The sequence below is a fragment of the Vidua chalybeata genome, chromosome 10 (genome assembly GCF_026979565.1).
Source record: "Vidua chalybeata isolate OUT-0048 chromosome 10, bVidCha1 merged haplotype, whole genome shotgun sequence".
Lineage (NCBI taxonomy): Eukaryota > Metazoa > Chordata > Aves > Passeriformes > Viduidae > Vidua > Vidua chalybeata.
Window position 1 is genome coordinate 24,611,334 of NC_071539.1, and position 27,324 is coordinate 24,638,657.

A 27,324-nucleotide genomic window follows, 5' to 3' on the forward strand; every position below is an offset into this window, starting at 1 on the left:
CAGCTTAGGGTGGCTTTTACTGAGGCTCCTGGTGAGCAATCTCTAAAACCTTGAAAATTCAAGGCATCCCTCTCTCCATGTTCAGAACCTTCTGAAAATGAGAGAAGAGGAAATAACGTAGATAGAGTTGAAATGTGACCCTTCTGCAAACATATGATTAGACTTTTCATTAGTTCTTATATATTCTATATGTGTCATTTTTATTATGTTTACTGGTCTGAAGCAATGGATCCTACCAGAGGTCCCTCAAACATAACCATGTCAAGACACATCTTTAATTTAATTTAAATCATGACTTGAGAGATATAACCCCTGGGGATTACAGGAGATGCACGAATCACATCCACCTGGTTTACCAGGCTTCTCCTTGGTCCTGCCATTCATACATCAGCATCATTCAGCTGCAGTTTTCTTCTCTCTGATGGATGCAAAAAAGCTTTTTACTTGAGCAAGTTGTTCCTCAATCTTTTTTTTTTTGATAATGTGATAAGTATTTCATATTTAAACTCAGAGCATTTACATTTCTTTCCAGATTTTCTTCATTTATGCATATCCATCTGCACCCACAATTATGCTGTGCCTGCCCACAAAGTAGGAAAGCTTTGTTCCCAACTTTTGCTGATGTATTTTTGAATGTTTTTATGCTACCCTATATGAAGATTTTATACTTAACTACACCTTTTTATTCTTTTTTTGATACATTCTCAATATTAACCCTTTCCTCCACCCAACACCCACTGTAAAGCATCTCTGAAAAGAGCAGTGGCTGGTACCAGAGGGTGAATGAGTTCCCATGTGTGTGGAAAAGACAACATGGAAATGTATGGCTTGAATTCTTCTGTCCAAAATAACATACACAAGGAAACCTAAGATGAGAAAAAATGTGGATTCAAAAAGTAACCTCAAAACTGTATCTGCTCTTAAAATTTCCTATTCCTGTCCTGAGGAAAAAATATTTCTTAAGACCCTTAAAAGCAATAAGCAAACTATGCTCATGCCATTTTGCAAATGAAGAAGCTACACTTTCCACATGCTGGATACACCAGATGAAAGGCGATAAAACATTTTCCAAGCTAACTGTCCCTCTGGAGCCAAGTTTCAGATCTCTCCAATATCTGATTTAGCCCAGCCTGTTAATTCAACTGTGTCTACCATGATTTTGTAAATATATAAGCAGGGAAGGCTTGCTTCTAGCAATTCTTGGTTTCTTTCCAAAATATCACTGTGCTGTGAAAATAAAACATCTGTTGAGCCACACATTTAGGCATTTCCAATGCCACCAAACAGAACAAAACAGAAAGGGGAGAATGAGGAAACTTCACATAGAGATTTGAGGGGAAAAAAAAAGCATTTTACATGAGAAACATGGTTAAATTTCAGGTGACACACTGAGGAACTATACAGGTCACTTATAATAAATAAATAATTCAGTCAGTCTTGCCTGTATTAAAAACCTCTGCATGTGCCACTGAAAATATGCTGCTGTCACAGCTGAAAAAAAAATCTTCAAGAGAACAGGGGAGGCAGATTCTGGGGGGAGGCACAGGGGTCAGATTAAGCATGTGTTTCATTTTAGTTTTACATGTCAACAAACATTAGGATTTAATATAAGTCAGAAGCCTTTATTTCTGACTGTGTCAGCCCTTTATTCTAGCTCTTTTCTACATGTCATGTAGGCTTTGGAGGGAAGCTATGCCTAGCAGCACTCTGCTTCCCCTTCAGCCCTCATTAAAAGGCAGCAGCTTTTTTACATATAATAATTATATACAAAGTATTTTATATGGATCTAGTACCTTAACCATGGTATACATATATTTGTGTTTTACCATGAAAATATTCTAAATACTAATAATATTTACATGTTAAAACTGCTTTCCGAGTCACAGGATGCCACATAAATCCAGGATATCAGATTTATCAGCACTTCATCTAATTAGAGGTTTACATTTTAGTCTTGCTATAGAGGGTGCTTTTAGTGGCTGATAATATGGATTCCAGTTATGAAATGCACTGAGCCAAATAAAGAGTGAATGTAGTAGACCATGCTTAGCATCCTCTTTGCTGGGTTACTCACCCAGAGGGACAGCATGTTTATGAACTCCATAACAGGACCAAGCCCTCAGCTGGTGGGACCAGCACTTCTCCCTTACAGAACCCCCTTCCTTCCTGAGACAGACAGACACTGCTGAATATTCCTTGTTAATAGCAATGGACAAGAAAGAGACCCCATTTGCCTGGGGTGTCTCCATGCCCCAGGCCATTTCTGCTCTCCTGCAGCATGTTCCCACTTGGATGCAGTTGCCAGGTGGCCACCATGCCAGCTCTCAGTACAGCTCAACACAGAAGCCATTTCCTGATGGGCACATGCCCATAGGGGTCTGTCTCACTCAGCAAGACACCTGGAGATGCCTCTTAGCAACAAATCTTTTCTGCCAGAAACTGCCAGTTTCACCTTCAGTTGGAGAAAAGTACATGCTTGAATAGCAGCAGCTCCTGAAAATGCTATTTCTTCCATACCCAGAGCCCCAGTGTCAGGGCTTTACAAGTGAGGATTTCATCATTAGTCAGCTTTATCACAGCCATTTTGCTGAAGCCAACAGCAAAAATCCCCCTACCCTGCCCAGCTTTAAAGACCAGGATGCAATTGCTCATTTGTGGCTTCTTACTTTACATGGAACATTACACCTTCCAATCATTCCCCACCTAAGCATGTGTTCCTCTATGACGTTCATCCTTCCAAATGAACGGGGGATGCTTCTTTATTTGAAATTAACAGCATGCGGCAGGCCAACACTACCATCTCTGCAAATACCGCTGTGTGCCAAGACACAACTGGTGCTCCTTGGCCCCAGGACAATGAAATTCCCTGTGTGCCAGCTACAGACACTACCCTTCAGGATACTATATCTGACACCAGCCCTTTGCAGATGGGAAAAACATCTTTATGACTCAAGGACAATGCAGTAACTCTTTATGACTTGCTCAAAGACTAATTTAATTTAACCTAATACCTAGTCTTTCACTAAGTGAAATAAACTTGCTCAAGTCCAGATCTACCAATGCTGGTTTTCAGTCCAATAGAGCTACCAAGATTTATTTTTCTCTACATACCCAGAGTTCATCCCTGTTGGGGATGGCAGGGCTGGCACTCGGCAAAAAGCAGTGTTCTACCACACCAACTTCACTGGAAGAAAGAAGCAAAGTGTCAGTTCTTGCCATTGACTTCAGAAAGCCCTAGTCAAACTACTCTATGTTAAACATTTAAAATAAATTGGTTTTCACTAAGAAATCCGTATTTTATAATGCAATGACACTTACAGCTGTGAAGACTGTTTATCAAAAAGTATCAGGCGGTGAAAAAAAGGCAGGACCTGAGAGACAGGCAACTAGAGGCAACTAAGAGAGCACTAGAAAGGACATCCGCTAGAACCCAGTAAAGGAAATAACTACCAGAGAAACTATAAAAACAATAATGTAACAAGCAGTTCAATTATTTATCCAGCAAAAATCAAAGTATCAAAAATCAATTGTTTCTATGCAAGGAACTTGAGGCATGGAGGACAAATGGAAAGTTCAAAATTAGAGTTAATTATTTTGTCTCTGATAAGAAAGGAGGCACAAAAAAACCCCATGTTTTTCCACAATCAAAACCACTTGGGTTTAGTCTCCATAACCACAGCAATTGGAAAGCTTAATTGATACCACTTCTATCTCACATCACCATTTCCACTGGTTAAACTGAGACTGAAACAACCAGAGGAAAGTCAGGTATAACTCAACTCACGTTGTTGAGAAAGCCCAGGTCCAAGCTCAGTGTCAGGCTGCAGCAGAGCAGCCAAGGCAGCAGTACACAGGAATCAATGTACCCCATGATCCTGGATGTCATTTGCTGTTGAAGCAGCAGCCAGGTTCTCAAAAGCCAGAGTACCTGCAGTAGCAGATGTCAAGTATCTTTTGCCAAAGCACATCAAGTCACCTCTTCACACAGGGAGCTCTTGGCGTGGCTGAACTTTAGTAACACCAAGTGCTGCCCTGTTTTTCAAACACATTTGTCTGGGAACACTATGCCCCTATGTCAGCATTTCAAATATATCTGTCATTAAGCCCACAAAAATATTGCCAGGGAAGCAACCTTGCCTAAATATAATTCAATTTTATAAATCATAGGCAATATAAATGCACAGCACTAAAGTAGGTGCCTGGACATATTTGAAGACATTTAAAGAGCTTAGGACACTCCTCCACCCTCAAAGTTTCATGTACCTATTTAGAGGAACAGGAAACATTAATGCAACCTTCCTGAGAAAGCCTGCATTTGAAACCTCCTTTCTATTTCCTTCCCTCAACATCTTCCCAGATGCTTAGGAAAGAAAAGCAGGTTCAGCAGTACCTCCTACCCAAACCCAAGATTATGGCCTCCACTTAAAGATCCAGCATGGAGAACACTTTGCAGGAACAATCAGGTGCCTCTCTGATGTGCAATCCCCATTTTTTTTGGTGGGATGGAGGACTGGGCAAAGCCTAGCACCACCTCCAGCTGTAAACACCCAAAAAGAGCATGCCACCCATCTGGCAGCTCCACGGTGCACATACATCACAGCCAAAGAGTTCCCTTTTTCTTCCCCAGTTACTGACAGCATCCCAGTGACAGATCACTGTTGCTATGGGCATGGCATGAATTGGTCTGAAACACAAGTCTACATAGTTGCCGGAGGGAGGAAAACACCATGCTTGAAACACATGTAAAGCTTACTGGCTTTCTGAGAGGCCAAGAAGACAAAGGCCACTTTAATGTCATTTATCACCTCTGCCCGGTGTTTTTAGCCTGCTTTCTTCACCACCAGAAAACCAGGTGTAAAGCCTGGAAAGCACTAGCCAGCTCCTGCTCCCAAACACATCACTCACTTCTTACAGTCAGAACCAAGTCTGGCAGCAGAGCTTGCAGATGACAAGCGGATGGATCCATCATGGATCTGAACCACACCCCCACTCCTTGAAGCAGGCAGATTTCTGCCCTCTGGTATTTAAGACATTTTATGTACGTGGGACTTTGAGAGATCGAGACAGAAAATTCCAACAAAAACAGAAGTTACTCCCTAAAGTAGAAAAGGAGGCACCAGACGTTTTTCATAACTCCTCCATTCAATATTGGCTCTCATACTGCCTTTAGTACAACATGTTTCCGCAGTCTCAGAAATAGGCTGTAAGACTTAAAAAAAAACTCTGAGCCTCCCAGAGCAACGAAAGGTCCTCATCTTCTCCTACAACCAGCCAGTTCTTTGGTGGAAGGATGGATGTGATATGCGAGGAAGGATGATACACGGAGGAAGGGAAAGAGGATGTTATTGCCAAGGGCTGGACTCCTGCTCACAAGCACACACAGTTCCTTCTGGCCACCCAGTGCCACCTGGCCACAGAGACACCAGACTTCCTCCTTCATAAAGGGAACTCTCCCCAGACGCCGAAGTCAGGCATCTGTCATGCCTGGAATAGACGCACCCCAGTGCAGACAAGGAGGCTGCAGAAATCCAGCGGAATTTTTCCATGTGCTGCTGGCGGCTGCCAGCTGCTGGGGTGACTCCCAGGACACCCTGGGGGGACACCATGCCTAACTGCTTTAGAGCAAGAGCTGTTGGGTGTTTCCAACAGCAGGGATCTCACTCAGTGCCACAATATCCCACAGTGCTCCGGATCGGGAGAGGATCTGATGCCACCTCTAACACAAGGCCATTTCTCCTTGCTGCTCAACATCCAATCCAAGCACAAACAGGAAAAGCATGGGGCTTAAAATTCACTGAACATTAAACAACTTGATCTGGCTCAGACCAAGCTTCAGGTTAAAAGTTACTCATTAATTTTATTTATACAAATCTGTGTACCTTCACTCCAGTACACTGCTAAGAGACAAGTTTTCAAGCACTTCAGATGGGAAGCTCACATGGGAGCTGATCTCAAGTGACCCTTCATCTTCCCTTTCCTTCCTTTTCCTGTCAAAAGGATCCTTAACAGCAGTATACCTTACTCTCCACAAACTCCCCTCCAGGTTAACAGGATGAGAACTTGGTGTGGCAAGCACATTTCTCTCTCTCTCAGGATTTTTATTGAGGTGCACAGAGAGAAATGAAAGAGAAAACAATTTCTATTTCTGCTCCTTGTTTTTCTCTTGTGGAATGTGTTTGGAGAATTGTTTACCTGGGGCGAGCGCTTGGTTGGATCAAGGTGGATTGTTTGGGCCTGATGGCCAATCAGATCCACCTGTGTCTGGGCTCTGGAGAACAGGGTCACGAGTTGTGAGTGAGTTAGATATGATAGTTAGAGAAAGTAGCATGTAGTATTTAGTATCCTCTTTTATATAGCATATTAATGTATTATAACATAATTATAATAAAGCAATCATTCAGCCTTCTGAAATGGAGTTAGACATCATCATTCTTCCCATTGGGTTTGCCGACATCTACAACACTTGGTTGCCACCATGCTGTGTTTTAAGCTTGCACAGGTATCTGAAGGTAAAAAGTCCTGGATATCTCCTGACAAGAGGCATATAATATTTTTCCCTCCTCATTCTGTCATGCTGTATCCCCTGAGGCTAAACTGATAGAGAATCCTCAAGCCTTTGGTATGCTGATTAGAATAACTCCTCATGTAGGAAGAGCCACTTTAATATTAAAGCAAAGGAAAATAAAGAGCAGCCTAGCAAAGTTGTCATAAACTATTTTAGGATTTTTAATTTGTATTTCACTGGTCTTTTTGTGGGTTTGTTGGTTTTTTGTTTTTGTTTTTTTTTTTTTTTTGTTTTGGTTTTTTTTGGGGGGGGGACTTTTTTCTAATTATTTTTGAAGAATCAGGCCAATTCAGCTAAAGTGGTTCTGTTCCACTGAAACATGTACTCTCTCTCGGGTTTGTAATGAATACACGTACTTATATATTTACATACATAGCCTCATCTATTTTTGAGTTAAGAAATAATGCATTCATAATACAGTGACATTTCAGAAACAAAAGCTTTTTCATAAGCTGCCCAACACACATACAGGCCAGAGCTGTATGTTGTCAAGGGAAATTACTTTCATATGGCATTAGCTCTGAATTTTTCTTCCTCACTCCAAAGTAACAAATTCAGAAATCACTAGTTAAAATGCATCAACCTGATGAATATTTTCTGAAGTCTGCTAGAACAGCAATTTAAGGGTATTTTCCCCAAAGTACAAGGCAAAAAATTGTAAGCCAGCTCCAGCTCATAGGTTCTTTATCTTGTCTGCATCTCTGTACAGCATTATCTGGAGGCATCTCAAATAGGGGAAGCACCAGTGTTTCACAAACTTGCAGCAAACCTCCCATGCCATTTTTGGGACGTCTTTAAAAGCTGACTGAACATCAGAGCTCTTTCAGAGATCGTGGCAGATTATGGCCCAAAGAGGTGAAAAATCATTTGCGTGAGAGCAGGGGAGCAAAGCAGAAATTCCCCACACACTCGTCTGGAGGCGCCGGCTCCCCAGAGCCTTGGACGTGGCCACGGCGCTGCTGCTGCTGCCAGGGCAGATGGAAGCCCCGTGCTCTGCCCTGCCCCAGCCCGCCGAGCGGCGGCCCCGGGCTCCGCTCTCTGCCCCGGCCCGCCGAGCGGCCGCCCCGGGCTCCGCTCTCTGCCCCGGCCCGCCGAGCGGCCGCCCCGGGCTCCGCTCTCTGCCCCGGCCCGCCGAGCGGCCGCCCCGGGCTCCGCTCTCTGCCCCGGCCCGCCGAGCGGCCGCCCCGGGCTCCGCTCTCTGCCCCGGCCCCGCCGAGCAGCGGCGCTGCCGCTGAGCGCCCATCGCCAAGCCCGGTGGTTCGTGAAGGGCTGCGTTCAGAGTTCAGCGACGCACAGCGCTGCGTGGAGCAGGGGAGGGACGCTGCAGGTGCTACCCACGAGAAACTGGGTGCTTTCCTACTGTCTGCATCTCCAGGACTCTCCTCTTCCTCCTGGGAAATCTTCCCCTAAGGCCCCTCACATCCCTTCCAGCATCCACACAGCACAAGGGGATGCCCTAATTTTTGTGGCAGCCAGAAGCTGCCTTCCTGCCTTGGTGAGATCCTACCACCAGCTCTCCTTCCACCCTCCACTAACCTTTCTTCTTGGAAGTCCTTCCCTTATCTTCAGTTTTAGTCAGCTTTCCCGCCCCCCCCCCCCCCCCCACCTCTCCCAGATCCACTGCATGGAGCATGTGTTCTGGGCTTATGGCCTCTGCTCACCCAGACATTTCAGAGCTTGTGCACAAGTCCCACAAAATAGTTCAAGTGCAAAGCAGTGTGTGAGATGAGTGTTACCTGCCACAGCACGGACCTCAGAGAGAGGACAAACCATGAGTACACAGAAACAGAGTGGGCAGCAGTGTGGAAAGAGGTCACAGAGCCCCATACACCAACACCCAGCTCCTGACAGAGCTGCCCAAAACTGACAGCACTGGTGGGACTCCTCCAAAGCACACATGAAACTGCAGCCAAAACAAGCAGATGGGTTCATACTGCACTTCAGCACAAGTAGAATTAACTGTGCTGTTAATCTTACACAATACTATTCCACGTGCATCATCCCATTATCTGAAAGGAAACTACTTCAGTACATGGTCAAAGACTTTGTTGATGGTGTCCACTTGCCTGGACACTCACCTTGGAAAACCACTCCTAAACCTGGACACAACACACCAAAGCACATCCCTATCCTCTCCTCTGCCAGTCCATACCCAATACACAACAAACCCTCTGCTCCAACAGGCAGGCTCTGCCCCTTTCTAAAGCAGGAGGGGGTCAGAGGCTCCCACACAGCCACAGCATGAAGGGGTGTGTGTGCCTATTTTTGGTTTTACTTCCCTATTTCAAAGGAAAGTCCCTTTTCCACTTCAGATATTAACATATAAAACAATGTAACTGCTGAGAGGAGGCTGGACACAGATACAGATGTTACAGACCAAATACATCACTTTGCTGGTTTTCAAATATCCATCTCCTCCAGCAGCCTTGCCATCTTGCAAGCCAGGCCTAACCAGACCTCCCTAGTCTGAAATCAGACTTAGTAACAGAGGGCTCGGTTTGACTGTTTGACAAGGAAGACTTCTGAGAATTTCAAAAGGGGCTCAAGATTTTGTTCTGGCACAAGCAGAAGGTGACACTTCAGTGCTACCAATGCTGATTAAGAGAATTAATATCTCCACACAAAAAGTGTATCTGAGTTTGAAAGGTCAGCTTGGCCTTGGGTTTCAGCTGTCCCAAAGGCAGGCACCCAATCAAGGCCAGCAGTCCCAATCCCTGCTGCCTATCTGTGCCTTGCACATGCATATGGGTGTACCCTGTGCTGCCACAGCCTCAGAGAGGACTGCTCCCATGTCCACATGAGATCCAGCCACCTCACCAGCTCACCTGCCATCACACCCCAAGTCACATCTTTGTCCAGCGAGCAGAATTCCACAGAGGAACAAAGAAGAAAAACAGAACTGAAAAACTCTTTGTTTCTGTACAACCGAAAAAGGAAGTTTTGCAGCAGAGGATTGGTGGACCTGCTTCTTTAATCCTTTATTCTCCACTCAAATCCCACCTAACCAGAAATCAAGCTGTCTCCAGCTTAGTTTTCTTCTTTCCCCACGAAAAGAGCAGCTGCCAGAAATACCCAAGGCAAAGGGCTATGCTTTTTCTTTTCTACTCACCTACATCCAGCAGAGCATTCCCACTCCTGCCAATGCTCCCCAGGCTCCATACTGCTTCTGTCTTGACCTCTGAGCAGATTTTGGCTGCTCTCTGCCCAAAAGAGCCTAGGCAAGCAGGCTGCTGGATCTCCACCACCCTTGCCCAAGTGTTACAGTTTGCAATGCTAAAGGTAACACAATACTGGGAGAGAGAAGTGTTGCTCAGCCAGAAAGTAAGAAAGGGTGATGCATTTTCCATATTGAAGATCAGGTTTTAAGTGGAGAAGACGACATTAGCATGTTTCCAGCAGAAGAAGAAGTAAGGAGCAACAGCTGGCACTCTTGATGCCAGCAAGTTAAATATTTAGAGAAGCAGCTATACAATGAGGTCCTCCCAAACCCTCTCCACGCCATAAACCCAATACTTATATTTGCAGTTCCTTCTAAAAGTGTTTCCTAGCAAGTTAGCTTTTCCATGCACAAGAGAAAAAGGGAGGTCCCAGCATCAGCACCAGTCACTGCAATTGCTCACGTGATGCTCGGCATCCTCAAGGGCAACAGCCAAAGGACCGCAATGCTGTGGTAAGGGGCAGGATGACAGCAGGGAAATGTGATAGGAAAAGTAGCGGCACCACCGACAGCAGGCATGATCAGCAGAGGTCAGCTATGTAAGTAGGCAGCTAATTACTCTAACCTAGAGCCAAAGGCAATGTCCCCAAAGAGTTTCTAGGGAAAGCTTTACCAAAATGAGCCCCAGTACACATCTCATTCATTTTATACAAGTCAGAATATACACTGGATATCAGACTCTTATCTCTGGTGCACAGCCAGTACATGGCAGCTTCTACAAGGGCTCCTACAAGAAGCAGAATAAATGTCTGATTTTGCTTTAAAAGAGAAATATAGGATAGTTGCTAAGGGAGTATCAGGGAACCCTGCCTGTTTTCTTTACTATCCTTCCAGTTCTGCATGTAACACGAGATAGCCCCAGTGCAAACATCCATGCCTCAATGTATGTGGCCTTGTCACACTGACAGCAGCCCCGCTCTTGCTGCAGACATGGAAGTGATAAAAGGGGCAGGGGAAAAAAAAGATTAAGAGCCATGGTCATCACCTTCATCTCCAGGTTCCTTTGCTGTCCACAGAGGTTCCTGTCAATCCCTTCCAGGCAGCAGCAGATTGCCAGGTAAGAGCTGTAGGAGATACCACCACAGGCAGCACATCTGTTCTCTCCATGCAATTCCTCATGCTCCCATGTCCCTTTTAAATGAGTTCTCTAGCCTAGGAAAGAAATTAGGGCAAAGATGTTAGACAGCCACATCAGACTGATCAGAAACCATTGGACAGGAGACTACAGCCACCAGCCAAGACCACCCAGCAAATCGGCAGTGGCATAGAAACACGCAGAGCATGCAGATAGCGCTGTGTCCATACCGTGTGTCCTTGATAAGGCCAACAATCAAGCTGCTGACACCTTGAAATATTACTTGAGTAAAACACCACACAGAGCCTTGTTTTGAAGGCAAAATCTGGTGAACACCTGCTGGCTACAGAACTCACCAGAGTCTAATGCCAAGAGCCAGGGTGTGCTGGTAATGCTGACATCAGGGCAGAAGAACTCACCCTTAGTGCTGTGGCTACAGGTACCTAAGGAGATTTTAAGAATGCAGCCTGTACAAAGACATGTGCAAAGCCCTTCAAGGATCCCTCTCCCATTGAGCCATCCATAGCAAAACCTACTGCCTACTCTGACACAGAGCAGTGATGCACTGCAATTACCTGGTGACCCTTGTTGGAAACACAAAAGAGCCTTTACAGAGTTTTTATTCCTAACCTCTCCCCTACTTCTGAAAGAAACTCTGTGCAACTGCAGCACATGTCCTAAAATCCTCTTAAATAAGATATTAATCACAAGACTGTTTAGCAAGCAAGAGCACACGGTCCACTTGAGGAAACACTGCCTCCCATAATTATCCTGCCCTGGGCAGGTTTCCAGTGTATGTGCATGGCCTGGCATATGCTCCACCTCGAGTCCAGCAGCTCAGCTTTCTGCTCTCAGTAGGGACCCCAAGCACTCACAGCTTAGTAAGAGGTCCCAATATGTCCATATCCCAAATTACTGCCAGCTGGAACCATCCAAGGGACCCTAACCCACAGCAGCCTACCACAGCAGGGGAAGCAAACCAGTGGGAAAAAGATAAGCTTAGGCTTTACACATTTTGTGTGATGAAGGAAAGGAGGAAGATGGGGAAAAAGAGAGGTAAAAAGCAAGAAAGGAGGAATATATTATAAAGAGGGGTGCTGCCCGTGCAAAGAGACATAGGCATACAATGCCCTACCTCAAGCACTGAGGTCCCACCAGCATAGGCTGGTGAAGTTTCCTGCCAGGTGAGAGAGAGTGAAGCTAGAATGATACTTGAGGGTTAGGTCAAAAGGGAAAAACCAGAAACAGCTACCTGCTAGACTGAAAAACAACATTCTCGGTGTCTGCCAGCCTACAGTAGTACCTCAGCATAGCTGCATCTTTGAGAAGCACTTCACTGAGCAAGGGGTCAGCCATCACAGCAAGTGAGGAAATTTGCACAGGCAGACCCCCAGGACAGCTGTAAGGCAGTCCAGGGAGGCTGGATGAGTAATGGTGAGCCAGAGCCCCAGCACTTTCACATGCCAGGCTAGGAAGTCCCCTGCCTGCAAGCTCAGCAGGATCCCCTTGCTGCAAGCTGTGTTCACACCAGCCTTTGTGGCCTGCAGAAAGGGTGCATTTAAGTGAGAAAAATTATGCAAACGGGAGGTAAAAGGGATGGAGAGAAGCACAGACAATTGAACAAGGCCAGCACATTGGTTGTCCAGCCAGGCAGCAGTTCTTCAGGGGCAGCAGTTTTAAAAACATGCAACAATCCACCCCTGGCTACCTGCTCCCTGCTGAAGTCTGCCTTTATAGATGACTGGAAAGTGAGCCCAGAGATGCCACCAGAGGCAATGCAACTTCTGCTGTGGCAGAGCCTGGGCAGCCACAGAGCTCTAAGAGGAAGCACAGCAGCCAGGCTGGGGCCAAGGGAGCTACCCAGGTATCCACCACTCCTTCCTGCTAACAGGGCAAAATGCTCAAAAATATTCACCAGCATCTCTGGGAGGCAAAAGGATCAAGGGGACATGCACTCCTGAGCAAAGCAGGACAGCAAGAGTGCCTGCTCAGGAGAACCTCTGAGAGCCCAGCACCTCCCAGATGTGCACAGAGCCTACGCTAGGTGCTGAGAGCCACCATCTGCAGGGTGGGCAGTGTCCCTTGGCAGAGCTTGAATTCTCAGCACTAGTTCTGAAAGCCATGAGCACAAGAGTGATCAGGCCTCCTTGCCTTCTGGTCAAACCAGAATTTGAGGAATTCATCAACACAACATTTCTACATAGCAAGTTTAACCATCAGGAATACAAGCAGGTAATTACTAAAAGAGGCAGAAGCTTGAAAGATGACAAGGTTAAGTAGGAGCCTAAAATTACCCCCAAATTCAGAACAATGTAAAAGTCTTCATTAATTTGTCATTAATTCTTCTTCCCTCCTAAGACAGAGGATCTATAGGGAAAGATCCTGGAAAGTGCTGTAAATTAAATACCAGCCCAGAGTTTGTTTGCCTGAAGGGATTTAATACACTCTGGTAACATCCAGGCTCCAATGTGACAGGTCTGTGCACTAACAGCCAGTAATCACCAGACTGTGGGACCAGGAGGAGGAGGCAACAGCCTCCTCTGTCATTCTGCATCCCTCCCACTGGCAGTCAACAGAGACTCATGACTTATCTTTTTTCTATGAGTGAGGAATTATCTCTCCTTCCCACCTTACCAGCTACAGCTTAACTAATAGCCTGATGGATGCTTTGGCAGAGGAAAACATCCTGCTGTCTGTTGCCTTGTAAAAGAAACGGTATTTGTTTACTGCTTAATTGTTAATGCTGATTCATCCCAAAGTTAGAAATGTTGCCACCACCACTCTTCCAGACTGCAATAAGCAAAGCCCTGCCTGTCAGGTTAATCACAGTTAAATGGAAAATCATTAAAGCCTCCGCAGAGCAGAGCACCAGCCAGGAATGCCCCCAAGCCCCATAGCACAGAGGCTCAGCTGGGGGCCAGCATGGCTGGGAGGGCAGAGACACTGGCTGGGAAGCAGGGACACGAACAATGCCACCAGTGGCAGGGACAGCAGTACTCTCTGGTCACATCAGCCAGATGAGAAGATGTGAGGAACAAAGAAGCCAGAATGGAGCAGGTCTACCAGACACAGGGGAGCAGGATGTGAAACCCAGACAACATCACAGACCAGAATGGGATGCTGAAGAGCTTCAGACCAGGACTGGTCCATGAAGGCCACTAAAGCAAGGACTGGAAGGCAGGCTGGGAACAAGCCTGAAGAGAAGCACTGACTGGTGCAAATAAATACCTGCTCTTGGGCCACTGGCAGAGCCCATGGTTGCCCTGGTCACTGGTGTCAACCAGCTAACAAATCCTGTCTGCACAGCCTAGCCTCCCCACCGAGGCTCCACAGGGAGGACAATGTTTCATTAGCACGACTTGGTGATGATTCAAGCAGGAAGAGCCTGTGTGGTGGACAGCCCAGCCCTCTCCAAATAGCACACAAAAAAGACCTAATCCTGCCCCTCATTTTGTCACAGCATACTCCTTTCACACAGCAGAAGCACTCGCTGAATGACAGCACTGAAAAAAACATTCTACCTGGGTGGGGCTTTTTCCAGCAGATTTTTTTTTAAGGTGTAGTAAATAACGTACAAAAGCCAGACAGTCTCAGGAGAGGCAAACCAAAGTTGACAAAAAAGTGATTCCTGCCTCGTTTTTTTTACAGCTGCTATGAAATCAAACAAACCTTAAAATAAACTTCTCACATCCTTTTTTGCCAGACCCTTGCAGAAGGAGAGACCCATGATCAGGTCTGCACATGGGCTGAGCTCTCAGTCACAGAACTGCACTTCATGGACATCAGAAATTAAGAGGAGAGAGTTCCTGGCAGCTTCCCCGGAGAGCACCCAGAATTGGCTGAGTACCCTGTGCACGCCTCAACTCCCCTTTTACAGAGCTGCCTTCCCACAACACACCATGAACTGCAGCTGCTCAGACATTTATGAGCAGCACCACGGAGGAGCCTATTAGACAACTTGTGTTTCTGTTCTTGAGGCAGAGCTTAAGCACACAAGTAAAGCACAACCTCAGAGCTGCAAAAAGGAAATGAAAACCCCACCTAACAACTACAAATACAGATCAATCATGCACAATGAGCAAGGCAGCATCAAGCCAAGCAGCAGCTGTGGAACCACAATCAGAACCTGCAGTGCACAGAAGTCAGATTTGGGCTGTATAACTTAAAAGCTGTCCTGCCTTCTGAGAATCTGGCTTTGCAACCCCCTCTGTATTTTCAGAGAAATACAGAAGTCCTTCCACTTTCATTAAAGATCTATTCCCTTTTATTAAAGCAAATTCTAGGACAAGTCAAGGGCTACTGCAGATCACTGGCAATTAATTCTATAATTTGGCAGCTTGTGCTTAAACAGAAGAAAGATCATCATCTCAGAGGAACTGGCTCTGTGCAAATACAGTAACTTCAGCAGCACCACAGAAGAGCAAGAAACCCAAAACCATGCCTTCTGCAGAAGAGAGGCTTGGGAACCAAGAACACAGAGAGCAGCAAAGGCACTCGGGCAGTGCCTTAGTCAGGGATCTGAGATTGATGTGATCACTGCTGCCAGGCCTCAACCTCTGCTACCCAGAACAGGGGTAGGAATTGAAAATCCAGTTACTGATTGCTAGGCTGGCCACAGGCCTGGGGAAACACAGACACAATTACCAGGACATTACTGGGATACCCTAGAGAAGAAATCCCCTGCTGCTAGACTTTGTTCCCAGGATCAGAGAAACTCACCTGTTGCAAGGCAAGCTGGAGCAGGACTTGGTCTCCCACATGTCTCCAGGATAAGATGCAGCAACAGGGACACTGCCAAGCCCCACAGCCCAAGCAGGAACTATGCCATGGCCATGGAGAATGATGACCTGTGCAAGTTATGGCTGATCCAACCTCTCACCCAGCCACAGCCTTGTCCCAGCAATGCTCCAGCAGAATCCTTTTCCCACACCTACCAACTTTCTCACTGCCTTCCCCAGGTACTACAAAGACCAATATTTCCATTTCAAACCCATCCTGTTCAAGATGAACTGAACTTCCTTGAGCCTCCTCCCCAAACCAGAGACAAAGAATCTCTTTCTCCAGTGAGCAACACCAACTTACCTTCTCCACAGGCCTTTTTTTAAGGGGGTAGTTTTTGCAGCTTATCTGCTCTGAACCATTACACCTACTTTTTGACACAGACACACAGCCAATAGTCTCCTGGTAACTGGCTATAAAAAAAATTCATTAGAAATACTGATAACACCAACAGCTAAATTCAGTTTTGTGAAAAATAATACATGCAACTACAGAGAAAAGAGGCAGAATGTATTTGGACATTTGGAGAGTGTGTAGGGGTTTTCACTGTGGTATTTTTGGTTTTGGCTTGGGATTTTTTTCTCAAGAGTTTGTTTTCATGAAACCTTAGAGAAAGAAAGCCAAGGATGTGGGAGGGCTAAAAGATGCTCAAGGACCAGAGAGACTGAAAGCTGTCTAAGAGATGGCTGCTTAGGAATCTGGCAGGAGTTGAAGGGGGCTACAAGGAGCATTACCAGAAGGATGAGAAGGTTTCTAGAAGCATATGGCTAGCCAGGAATTTGGCCAAAGGAAATGCTCCAAAACAACTTCAGGACTGTAAGACACAGCATTAAAACACTCCAGTGGTGTAATCTAGAGGAGGGGAAGCAGGATATGATCACCTCACATAGCCTGAATTTTCCACTTCAGAAAAACAGCCAGTGCTGGAAAAACCAAGCCACAAACACAGCCTGTGGTTACTGAAACCCTGGTAGGTGGGTTTAGGGCAGCCATGGGGGTCCACACACTCTCCAAGAATCATCACCACCATTCTGCAGTCTCCAGCACGAGCTGGCCAAGAACAGCACAAGCATTCAGGAGAATGTGGGGGGCTGGCAACACACAGCTGCTCCCCCCACTTACTGGGAGCCATGCTTAGCGTTTAACCACACCCCATGTTTGTTTTCCTCCAGATTAGGGAGTTACAGCAAACAGGGGAAATCCACGTGGGTAGAATGTGGGAAGGAAGACCAGAGATGTTCTGACAGCAGCGACTGGTTCTATGACTCCGTCCCGGATCAGCTCCCGGCTGAGGTGCGAGACGGGTTGTGGCACACGGCGGTCTGAGGCTCGGCTGAGCAGGGCTGAGCCAGGACAAGCGGCTGGGACACACAGCGGGGACAGAGCCGCCCCCTTCCTGCCCCGCAGCCTCGGAGACAGACACTCCACTGAGGCAGAGTGTTTCTGTCCTTGGTTTACACCCCACGTGTGGCAGGATGCAACCTTCACGCCTGAGAACACCTCACGAATGTGAAGCTCTGGCAGCAGCAAGACAATGTTTAGGTGCACAATTAAGCATCTGCAACATCACCTGCAGGGTTCGACGTGCTGTCCTCACCCAGCGTAAAATCTCAGCTCAGAGGTCACAAAGGAAAAGCGCAGGGCAGGGGGGGAAGGCATTTCTGCAATACCTCAAGTACACGAGGCTTCCAGAGTGTTGTCAGCGTGAAGACAGAGGGGGAAAATCAAGCCTAATTAGTGCCAGAAATTAATTTTAAAAGTATGAGTTAACATACATTACTGACCTTGGTACACTCCCACATCTGTAGCCATGGTAAGCTTGAATTTCCTTCATTTCCATTCACTTCCAGCATTAACTAAAATTTTAATTGAGAGGGTCCAGGCTGAAACTTAGCACGATTTCTGACATCAAACTTTCTAACCATTCCTTAATTAACCTCTCTGAATTTTTATCCTTAGATTGCAAGCATATGATTATCTGTCTAATTAAACAATTCATCCATGAATATCTAACAAATAGTTACCCAACTGTACTTCCCTAATAACTAGGCAAACTTCTTAACCTTGGAACATGTAGTGCATCTGAAAGAGACGGGTCTTTTGCAGAGTGATTTACAAATTGGTAAGAAGTCTCCAAAATTGAGAGGGGAGCTATATCACACTTGAAAATTAATTTGACTGTTACCCCAGGTGCAGACTTTAAGGAGATCACCTCAATTTTTAAAAACGCACTTCTAACCACATTTGAAATTACTGAGCCACATCCACTGAACCTAAAATAATTGCCACTCCATATCCACACTATGTTATAAAAAATAAACCGGAAGATACAAGTAACAACTGCTCTGAAAACCAGCAGCTAAATCTACAGAAAGTTACATGGCATCCACATGGTTCCCTCACCTTTGTGCTCTGCTCAGACCCCTCTAGTAGAGCAGCCCGGCAGTGGTCCCTGCACACAGCACATGGAGCCACTGCCCAGCTCCAAGGGTCCATCACCTTTTCATACTGCTCAATCCTCAGGTAGCTGCTCAGACTGCAGGATTCAAGACAGCTGTTCTTTAAACAAGCATTACATTAAAGTTGAAGAGCCCAAAAATGCCAGTGATCCCTCACTTTGTCCCCTTAGCAGAAAGTCTGACTGACTCATCACACAAGGCATTCCAGCCACTGCTCTTCCTTCCTGTCTGACTGGGGACTCCCCTGTCTCTAAAAATACCCTTTCATGTCACAGGCACAAGCAACACTTATTTCTACCAATTCCATTTTTGCCTTTGGGAATCCCCCACATCCAACTGAAACCTGCCCCTGCAGCATTAGTTGGAAGTAAGTCATAACACATCCCTTCCTGGGGAGGAAGTTTCCCTCCACAATGGATTCTGTTCAGAAAGGTGCAAGGCAGCTCCCTAGGCACCTACAGACTTCACAAAAGAAACGTTATCAAGCACTGGAATTTGTTAACCAGTCACTCTGATGATCTTCCCAAGAAAGCAATACTCATGGACATAAGCATTTGTGAAAAAAATTATTTGAAGATTGCAAGAACAGCTGTTATTAAGAAACAAGCTTCGTATTCACAGACACCATCATCTGGATGAGAGCAAAACCTATCCAGCAACTTCCAGACTCTCATAAAACATATAAAGTATTCATCAAAATTGCCTGTGAAATACCAGCCCAGAGGAGCCAGAACACAACTTTTCCATCTTTGCTGCATTTCTGCTAATGGACCTCACTTACAAAGTGCCCAACTCCCTGACAATTATTTACACTGAAGCTCTGCTGGAGAAGGACAAATATAAATTTACATAAAAACATAAGCAACCCAAAAATATAAAGTATCATAGAATCATCATAGAAGGTTTTGGGTTGGAAGAGACCTTAAAGATCATCTTGTTCCAACCCCCTGCCATGGGCAGGGACACCTTGCACTATCCCAGGTTGTTCCAAGCCCTGTTCAGCCTGGCCTGGGACACTTGCAGGGATGGGGCATCCACAGCTTCTCTGGGCACGTTGTGCCCGGGCCTCACCACCCTCACAGGGAAGAAATTTTCCTAATACCTAATCTAAACTTACTCTCTGCCAGTTTGAAGCCATTTCTCCTTGTCCTGTCCCTCCAGGCTCTTGTAAAAAGTCCCTCTCCACCTGTCCTGCAGGCTCCCTTCAGGCACTGGAAGGCCACAGTGAGGCCACCCTGATCCCTTCTCTCCTTCAGGCTCAGCAATCCCAATTCTCTCAGCTTTTCCTCACAGAAGAGGTGCTCCACCCCTCTAATAATCCTGCTGGCCTCTTCTGGATTTGCTCCAAGAGGCCAATGTCCTTCTTGTGCTGGGGACCCCAGACCAGGTGGGTGCAGCCCTCCAAGTGGGGTCTCATGAGACCAACAATTACAACCCTGTACATTTAAATTTTTTATTTCTTTAAGATTCCTTGCAAGCACAAAGAATGGCAGGAACACAGTCAGGTCACAGGGATAACCAAGAATTAACACAGTGATAATCCATCCCTGGACCAAAGTAAAATCTTGAATTTAGGAAGAACTAAACCGTGAGGGAAGGAGATAAAAACAAACACTAACCAAATAAATAAACTTTAACCCAGCTTAGTTAACAAAGGATCATACCCAAATTTTCAGTCTTGTAAGGCAATGCAGCTCACAGCATGAAGACATCTTCTTTGAGAAGTTTTTTATTAACTTATTATTTTAAGATATAAACTAATTGCTTCTGGGATGCTCTGTGCCTTCAGAAGAGAGCAGCTCAGGCAACAGAGCTCTCCTTGCAGCCTTTCCTAAAGATTCTGCCTTACAAACAATTTTAGAACAAAAATGTCATTACTCTGATATTATACATTGAATAACACTGAATGTTATTTCAAGGTAAAAGCAGGTCCTTGAGATTACCAGGGGGAAACCAGGACCACAGATGTCTTTTAGTCCCCAGGAGATCCATTTTAGAAAACTGTCATTGCTGCACAACTGCCATGGCATTTTCTGTTGTCATTCCATCCCAGTGAGGGTCACCACACTCTCCCCACATATTTGGGACTCTGCTGGCACACACAGGGTACTTGCAGAAAATCCAGTGAACAGAGTCAGGTTGATTGGAACCCCTCTGATCTCCTAATCAGCAAACACTGTACCACAAAGACACAAAGGGCAAGCTGCAATGGATATTAAAAAATTAATCACTGCTGTCAACAACTCTTATTTTTCTGCAAAATTTTACAGCTGAAAACCCAAACTGCTGCAGACATTGTAAGCAGAGTGGATGCAATATTAAAGAAGGGAGTATTAGCTTGTTTCCAGTTTCCACCAGCCCCAGGAGTCCCAGGCACAGCATGGCATGTACAGCCAGCCAGCCAGATTGGCATCCTGTGCTGGGGGCACTCAGGCTCTCCACTGCCTCAGCAGCACTGAGGTACCAGGAGCAGCTTTGCTCAGCTCATTTTCAGCAGCTGCCAGTTCCCAGAGTTAACACACATCAGGAGCACAGAGAAATGTTAGCACAGTCTGGCTCCCTTCTTCCTGTCCAGACAGACCATTCCCAGGCACAGGAGTCAAGGTAGAAAAGCAGAGGCTTCCCTGAACTTCAGCATACTGTTAGAAGGTGAGGTATTATGTGCAGTGTTTCCAATCTCACAAACAGACCTTTTTACTTTAGCTATTTATAGAAAAAGAAACTGCAAGATGCTGAGCTGCAGCTTTTGACACCAACCTCTGTTTGAGAGTGGAGGTTGTGGGAACTTGTGAGCAACACACCACAAGCACACCCTGAAGACCACCGGATGACCTGGTGGCAGAGCTCTTAATTTCAGAGACACCCCAAGCCAAGCATCCCAGGCAAATGCACCACCTTCCAAATGCCGCAGAGGGACCAGCAAACCCCAGCTAGGCAAAGGCACCACTTGGAACCTGCTGAGACAAAAAACTACAGGGCAGACCTCCTCTGTTCTGGTTTCACAGAAGAGCTCCTGGACACCCACAGATCTGCATGTGAACATGCTGCTGTACACACACTCCACCCAGAAGGACTTCACTATGGCCCATGCTACTGGTACATGCTGGGAAGCACACACACACCAGTACATGCATTTCTCATTGCTTCCCAGCAGCCTTCAAACCAAAGACTCTATATCCTGAAGAGCTGGAATCATGATGACAGATAGAAATGGGCTTAAGTGCTGCCTTAAATCAGCCAAGTCACTCCTTTGCAGACACGGTTCTGGACTCTCCTTTTCATCATCGTTCACCTTGGCGCTCTGGGAATCAGCAGGAAAACTCATCTGCAAGTGGAAGCAGCAGATGTGCATTCATATTCAGTGCCATCAGTGACCCACAGGGAGAGATTTTACAGAAATTTTGGGTTCACAGCTCACCAAAGACTGAGCTACAGCACACATTCAGAAAGGCAATAAGCCTTCATTTTTACTTACAAGCAAGTGGCTCAAACATGTAAGTTTTTCCAAGGTTTTTAATCACACAAGTTATTAGAGGATCTGATAACAATGATCCCTACTGGCTCAACATCTAAGAGCGCTTTATACAGAAAGCATCTCATTTCATCTTCTAGGTTTTTTTTTTTTTTATCAGCACAATTATAATTAAAAGAACTTTCAAAGGAACCACTTGTATTTCACACTTCACTGACAAGTTCCCAGTCAAGCAGCACAGACTTCAAGCACATCTGAAGCCACCAGGAATGTTCTTCAAACAGAACCATGTCCAGCCACTGGGACAGCTTACACTGGGAAGTAAAGCCTGTCCTTGGTGAAGCAGTTACAGTGAAAGCTGTAATATGTAGGTCAGCGTTCTAAGAAGGGCTGTGACTAAGACAAAGTATCAGATTGATTCATAATGCTCTCTGATTGCTAATCCTGTGCAGAATTGTGATTTACATCCCTCTTCCAAAATCTGAGGGCTACAGAAAAGGTCTGGATACTTTGAAAAAGACCATGGAAACAATTCTGGCAGACCTATTACAGTGATCTTTACGAATGTTGAGTAGAGCACAGGAAAACAACATTTTCACCGGTGGCTGTGCACGCCACTGAACCTCTCCTGCGGAACGGGCTGAGGATCACAACTGCAGCAGCACTTCTGCCCTTCCAAAAACTGCCAATGCAACAGGGTAAGGGTGTGAGGAGAAGCCCTGGCAGCCCAAGAACTTGAGTTCAATGATATCCTCCATATCAGTCAGCCTGAGAGCAAAGGGCAACACAACCTGGCCCACTGCCATCCCTGGCTGGCTCTCCCAGGGCAGGACAGGAGCTGGGTGAGACTGTGCTGTGATTAAGGTGCCTCTGTGAGTGTTGGGGACACAGCCCTCGGTGCAGGGCTCCCTTCAGCACCCACCTGTCCCCTGACAGAGCCACAGGGACATAAACCTCTGCATGCACAGCGATCAGCTCCTCTCAGCACCGTCTCAAGGACAGTTAAGATACGGAACGTTACTGGCTGCATCTGCTCTGCCCTTTGTTAGACCACCCCTGCCCACCTCATACTGGCACCTTTAATTCCTCTCATATATTCCCAGCTCCTGCAGGAGATGACTCTGCCAGCAGTCTCTGCAAAACAAGGTTTAAGTACTCACCTATTTTGTCCCTAGAAAACCAGGTCTCCATGAACAAAGATACACCTGCATTTCCACTCTTTGGGTTTAACCAAGTTACGGAGCACACAAACAGCAGCCACCAGAGTGGGCAGCCTGCTCAAAGCCACATCAACAAATATTTTTGTGTCCAGGAATTAAGTTGATATGATCAGATATTCCTCTTTTCTGAAATCTAACCTCACTTTTGCTGCCAAGCAGGAGACACATAAACACCCAGCTGAGCACTGCAGTTCCAGTGATAATGTGGCAGCTCACTAATGTGAGCATCTCCATTTTCAGGCCATGCACGACTTTTGCCAGAGGCACACAATTTGGCAGAGGACCCCACAATTGTTCCCACTACACCCACAAAACACAGCTCCTTTCACTGTATTTAGTTTACCTAAGGAAAGCAACTATTAAATGAGAGAAGAAAAGCAGTGGATATATTTCTCTGGAGCCAAGCTGCAGCCTTGCACAGCTGTTCTGTCCCCAACACTGACAGGGCACACACCTTGGCACTACAGAGCTGCTCATCCCTGCAGCACCATCACCAAACCAATTTATTTGCTGAACCAGAAGAAAATAGATGATTTGTCTCGACTCAGCAGCTGCATCACCTGCAGAGCAGTGGTTTATGCCCAGGTGAGGTGATCAGGTGCCCAGAGAAGAGCAGACCTGGGGATGGGCTGCTTGCCCTCTGAGATCCCCACATGGGCTCACTCCAACCCCCCCAGGCCCTCACCCTCTCACAAGAACTGCAGCTAACAGGAAAAGTCTGCTTCATTAGATACTCTTGGCCTCTGTCCCAGGGGCTTTTTGGGGAAGATTTTTCCTGCTAATATTCTTCCTCCTGGGGAAGATTTAGCATCACTCATATATATATATATGAGCTCCTCAGGCATTTGGAGCTCCACCTAAACCTTCCCTGACACAGTGACCCAGGGCAGTGATGAAACATGTGGGATGAGTGTTTGTATTTTGTCCTGGACACCAGGAGGTGAGGAGGACTTTCGAAGATGCACTACCAAGGTCAGTACAATACTCAGTTTTTGCAGCAAAAGCTGAGGACAGAAAGCTGTCCCTTTCCCCCCCCTCAGTAACACACCTTATGTACACTTACCCCATTCTGCTGGGGTCTCCTTCCACTGACTCCCCTCTGAGAGCAGGAGGATGATGCAGCCTTGCATCACAGCACTCCCATCTATTTCAAGTTATCCCAGGTCAGAAAAAGTATTCCAGGTTAGCTACCAGTCTTTAGGCAAGTGCAGTCGTGTGTGTGCCACTAAAGGAGGAGTCACAGAGAGAGAGACTCATTCCTCACGCATTAATAGGCAGCTCTGGTTTCTCACTTCCTCACAGCCAAGAAAATCTCCTGCTACATCCAGCTGCTCTGCCATGGCACCTTTCCCCTTACAGATATTTCTGTTTTGACACTGTCAGTGATAAGATCCAGTTGCAGCAAGAAGATATGGAAACAGCATAAAGCAGCAGCAGTTCCCACTCCTTCAGCCCCTGATCCCCGTCCACTGCCCTGATTTAACAGGGGCTCATAAATGCAGGAACAGAGACTTGCCTGAAAGACTAGAAAGACTGACACGGCAGCAAAAAAACAAACTACACGTTATTTATTCTCTCTGCAGCCTGACCTGCTGTGCGCTAGTAGAGACGAATGCAGCTACTTCTAAAATTACTCACAGATTAAATCCCTTGCTATGACTGGCGGGTCCCTGCGGGCTGACCCAGGCCAGCAGAGATCTGTCAAATTCAGGCAAGGGTGAGCACAAACCGGAGGCAGGCAGGGGCCGGGGTCTGCCTCATCTCCCGCCCATCCTCCCTCCTCAGTGCCGCCACCGGGCGGGCTCCGCAGCCACCGGGGACTTCTGTGCTACCAAAGCCCGGCGAGCAGGGAGAGCAGTACGAGCAGCGGGGACGGGCAGCCGCCGCCATACGTATCTGCCGCTCTTAGAAGTTTATACTGATGCGGTTATAAATATGAACAATAAGAATTAACAAAAGTTACGCCGCAGCGGAGCTGGCCCTCGTCCGCCCCACGCTGCCCACCGGAGCCCACTCACACCCGGGGGCCGCCCTACGCCAGAGCCGAGACCCCCGAGGGCGGCGGGACCGGGCGGGACCGGGCCGGGCGGGGCGCGGCCCTTCCCGTCCTCCCGCGGCACCTGCGACCCCCGCGGCGCCTCAGCCCTCGCCCACCGCCGACCCTCGGTGGCTCCTTCACCGCTAGCCCGGCCCCGCTGCCCCTCAGTCGCTCACGGCCAGCCCGGCCCCGCTGCCCCTCAGCCCTCACTCACAACCGACCCTCAGGCACTCACCGCCAGCCCAGCCCAGCCCAGCCCAGCCCCGCCCCGCCTCGCCTCGCCTCGCCGACCCTCGCCGACCCTCGGCCGGCCCCTCACTCACAGCCGCCGCCCGCCTTTGTTGCCGCCGCGGCCGAGGCATTTAAGGCGCTGAGGCGAGGGGGAGGCGGGGGCCGCCGCGCGGGGGAGGCGCCGCCGCCAGCCCGGCTGCTCGGCGGACACGGGGCATCCTCCTCGCCCTCCTCATCCTCCGCCCCTCACGGCACAGCTGCGGGGAGGAGGAGCGGCTGCCCGGGAGCGACAGCCCCCGAGCACAGCCCGGGTGCTCCCTCGGCCCGGGGAGCGGTGAGTGGCAGCGGGCTGCGGAGCGCAGCCCCAGCCGAGGGGGCTGGCTCGGTGCTGCACACCCTGCAGTACCCTCGGTGGGAGCCCCTGCGCCGGCCCTGCCCGCCTGCCTCGGTGAGCTCTGTGTGGAAAGGCACAAAAAACGATCGTGCCCCGTTACGGACACGGGCAGAGCCCCGCGCTGCAGAGCTGCCATCTAACTCCGTCAGTCACTATGGGCTCGTTTCGAATATGCACTGCAGAGACATCAACAGTTCATTAGCGAGCCGCAGGCAGCTTCCCCCAGCACCTATTTCAGTGCTGCCCGGGAGAGCCCTCGGGGCCATGGCTCCTTCAGGGCACCCCCTGCAACCCGGGGATGCCCACAGCGGGGCAAATGGGGCACATGGCTGCAGCTGGCTACAGCCTTAAACTACTTTTGGCCTCTTCTCTATCAAACAAAAGCACAAGCAGGGATCAGTGCGTGCGATACGTTTTGCCAAGCTATGTACTAATCAGGGTCCAGGCAAGGCAACCTGATCATTGTGATCATAAAAGCTCAAACTCTGAGCCATGTAAACCACAACAAATGCCCTGCTTAAATCAGCGCCAGTTCCCATTGGGACTGCAGGACACGGTACCACTGTGCCTATCCTGGCTGCTGTGCTTCCCATGCTAACTGGAAAGAGCAAGCAAACTGTTTCTGGGGTTCATACTTGAAAGGAGTCAGCATCTGGTGTGGGGTTATATCATACAAGTCTGTGTCCAAAATCAGCATCTCACTGTGCATTACTCCCACCTTGGCTGCAGATGATGTTCCCTCGCACAATGTACCTCTCTGCTCCAACTGGACGGAGCAAGGTCTTCCCAAGGGCTTTCCAACATCAGAGAACATGAAACACCTGCAAGGATACATAAAATATTACAAAATAAGCCCTCAGAAAATAAATAGCACCCAGAGCTGTTGCAGCATTCAGCATTCACATTGCAACCCCATGCACTCCCCAGGTACTCCCATTTCAGCTGGTACCATCTGAGCCAGGTGCTGGAGGGAGAATTGACAGGGGAGAATTGTGACTTTCAAGTCTCCTGGTGCCTCTCCGTGGCTGCAGAGGGGCTGGATGTTACCTGCAAGCAGTTTGATGCACTGCCTGGGAGAATCAGGGAGGCAGAGCCTGCTTGCCTAGACAAGGTGCAGGACTTGGGTCTTGGGTGGGTTTACACACCCTGTGCCCTTCAGAACCCTTGGCTGAGAGTGCTGCTCTTGGAGCATGAGCACTGAGGCTGGAGGTTCACAGAAGGCAGACACTTTCCTGGACAGGCAAAGTGGTTTAGGGCACTTCCTGGCCTTTAAAAGCTAGTTAAGCCTTACATATGTGCTGAAGCCGAAGGCAGATGAGTTCCTGTGGCTCTTTGAGTAGGGACTTAAGTGAGATGGGCAGCTGGCCAAGCCACACTTACCACTAATTGGGGTATGTTTATTTGGATGTTTGCTCGGAGAGGTCTTAGCCTGAGCTGAGATACTTCACTCAGCATCTTCTCAGTTCTTTTGTACTTAGACCGGGTGGAGGTAGGTACCTGCTGTCAGTGCAAGGAGCTGCACAAAAGCCCCCTGCCCTTCCCTTCAGGGCTTCAGGTCAGGAACACATGGGGCTTGCTTTCTGCGTCTTCCCTCTACCCACTCTCCTCTCACAGAAGTCCCCTTCTCCCTGCTCCCTGACTCCATCTCAGATTCCCTTTGTGCTGTGCTGCTTGCAGGAAGAAGCATAATTTAACAATTTCACCTGCCTAGATAGTACAGAAATCCCCAAACCACTGTAACACTTCCCCAACACACCCACGCACACACACAAACTGCTCATTCCTCCCTTCTTTCTGTAATAAGGTTTCAAACCATGAGGGTACCTGAACAGAGACCACCCATGGTGGAGAAAACCCTTCCCTACCTTTGGAAA

At 47.5% G+C, this 27,324-nt stretch overlaps 1 protein-coding gene across 8 annotated transcripts in view; it reads right to left on the reverse strand.

The window, feature by feature from the left end:
* The window catches only part of ST6GAL1 (ST6 beta-galactoside alpha-2,6-sialyltransferase 1), a 45,632-nt gene extending 19,385 nt beyond the window's left edge, over positions 1-26,247 (reverse strand). Inside the window, exons 1-4 of one of the 8 annotated variants that reach the window (XM_053951401.1) lie at positions 26,169-26,246; positions 10,768-10,934; positions 3,112-3,184; positions 357-418 (exon numbers count right to left, since the gene is read on the reverse strand). The gene's annotated coding sequence lies outside the window, so the exon portion shown is untranslated. Of the gene's footprint in view, positions 1-356; positions 419-3,111; positions 3,185-10,767; positions 10,935-23,850; positions 23,954-26,168 lie in introns of those variants that run through there. The other 7 variants (XR_008432535.1, XM_053951403.1, XM_053951404.1 and 4 more) reach the window with 7 other exon arrangements.
* Between the last annotated feature and the right edge of the window lie 1,077 nt (positions 26,248-27,324).